Genomic DNA, 2,190 nt, shown 5'->3' with positions numbered 1-2,190 from the left:
GGCGCATGGCTTTTATCTTACTGATTTTCTGGAACTGAATGATGTGAACCAAGAAGAAAGTGTTGCTGTCAAATTGACATTTTCAGCCGGTAGTTAACTTTGTGAAAAATCTTTACCTCTTAATAACTCAATGGAATCCTGCCACAGGGGAACTCAAATTATTCCCCCACTCCTTTTTGTTTTTAAACAAAACATATTGTAAAATTTATTAGTATCAATGAATATCTGTATCCACACTAATCTTTTAGTTATTGAACTGTTTTCCTTTATGCTAGGTTTGATTTCATGACGATACATGGTACCCAGGGGCATGATGGTTGCATTGGTTGTTTAATCTGAATTTCGGATGCCTGGCAAAATCCATGCCAATACAAACCATTAGCTTTAGAGCGCTGACAGATTCGACTGGCGCCAAGATCAGCAAGGTGTCCAGGATGGAGAGGGGCAGAGATGAGTCCCCAGTTTCTAGTTCCCCAGGATCTGATGTGATCACCTGTGGAAAAAGTCCATCACGTACAGAAAGGGGGTTAAAATTATCAGCCCTGTTGGGGAGATGTTGCTGAACTGTCTACAGAACATCAAAAAGCTTGTTTTCTTAAATGATAATTAGAGCAGCTCCATGGGAGAGCTAGTTCCTAAAGACGCTCCCCGTGAAACTGCTCCATCCACACAAACAAGCCAGACGCGGTGCTGTGACCAGAAGGGCAGAGGCCACCGCTAATTAGACATGACATCAGCATTTATACTCTCCTGACCAATTACATTGGAAGAAGTAAATAAACCTAAGGAAACTTTCCTTTCATCCAAGCTAGGAGCTGCGGACGCGCCGTAGGTAAGTAACATTGGCCCAGAAATCCCTCTGCTGGAGATCTTTCGGGTAATGTGTGACTTTATTGCTAGAGTTCCTTGGAGAGAGAGAGAGAAAAAAAATACTTAACTAAATTGAATAATGAAATAAATAAACTTGGTTCCATTTGTCAGTGGAGACATAATTTGAGGATGAAAATAATTTACTTTCTTTTTTTTTGAGGGGGAGACAGAGTCGCACTCTATTGCCCACTCTGGAGTGCAATGGCGCAATCTCTGCTCACTGCAACCTCTGCCTCCGGGGTTCAAGCAATTCTCCTGCCTCAGCCTCCCGAGTAGCTGGAATTACAGGCGCACACCACCATGCCTGGCTACTTTTTGTATTTTTAGTGGAGATGAGGTTTCACCATGTTGACTAGGCTGGTCTCACACTCCAGACCTCAAGTGATCTGCCCACCTTGACCTCCCAAAGTGCTGGGATTACAGGCGTGAGCCACTGTGCCCGGCTGAAAATAATTTACATTCCAGTGTTTGATTCCAAGAGGAGCAGACCTGATTCTGCGCCTAAGAGAAGAAAGCCTGGGGTCCTATTTGTGAACACACCTTATCCTTTTTGGGTAAGGGAGTACATATGTCATTCCAACTCCCCCTGCCACAGAAGGCTAGAGGCTTGGTAGAGTGGAGAATTCATGGGTGCTGGGACCACAATGCTCGGGTGTGAATCCCAACTCTGATGCTCACAAGCTACGTGACCTTGAGCAAGTTCCTCAATGTCTTAGGTCTCAGTTTTCTCATCTGAAAAATGGGAATAATAAAAATACTTACCTTGGTAGTAGGGTTGTTTTTAGCACTCAGCGAGTTCATACATGGGAAGTAATCACAATAGTCTCAGGCCACGTAGCCGATGTCTCAGTTGTCTGTTCCTTTACAGACAAGAGGGAACATTTATTTTGTTCTTTTGAGGCTGCATTATAAAAAGCTTGCTGCTCTGCTATCAAATGTAGTGTTTTTTTTTTTTTTGAGACAGCCTCACTCTGTTGCCTGGGCTGGAGTGCAGTGGTGCAATCTTGGCTCACTGCAACCTCTGCCTCCTGGGTTCAAGAGATTCTTCTGCCTCAGCCTCCCGAGTATCTGGGATTACAGGCATGTGCCACCACGCTTGACTAATTTTTGTATTTTTAATAGAGATGGGGTTCACCATGTTGGCCAGGTTAGTCTGGAACTCCTGACCTCAGGTAATATCCACCAGCCTCTGCCTCCCAAAGTGCTGAAATTACAGGCATGAGCCACCCCAGCCAGCCCAAATCTAGTTTTAAGAACCCAGTCTGGGAGGCTCAGCACATGAGGAGGGGGACCATGGGCCCCTCGTGGATGCACGGCTGG

At 45.1% G+C, this 2,190-nt stretch overlaps 1 long non-coding RNA gene across 1 annotated transcript; it reads right to left on the bottom strand.

Annotated features, from left to right (window-relative positions):
• Positions 1-311: 311 nt before the first annotated feature.
• Positions 312-1,801, bottom strand: LOC117097643. Its single transcript, XR_004443013.1, has 2 exons — positions 1,633-1,801; positions 312-905 (listed from the first exon to the last, which is right to left on the bottom strand). It is a non-coding gene; the product is annotated as an uncharacterized LOC117097643 (long non-coding RNA).
• Positions 1,802-2,190: the final 389 nt, after the last annotated feature.

Source organism: Trachypithecus francoisi, unplaced genomic scaffold (genome assembly GCF_009764315.1).
Source record: "Trachypithecus francoisi isolate TF-2019V2 unplaced genomic scaffold, Tfra_2.0 Lachesis_group15, whole genome shotgun sequence".
Taxonomy (NCBI): domain Eukaryota; kingdom Metazoa; phylum Chordata; class Mammalia; order Primates; family Cercopithecidae; genus Trachypithecus; species Trachypithecus francoisi.
The sequence above is the reverse complement of the archived record's forward strand: the minus strand, read 5'-3'. Positions and strand labels throughout refer to the sequence as shown.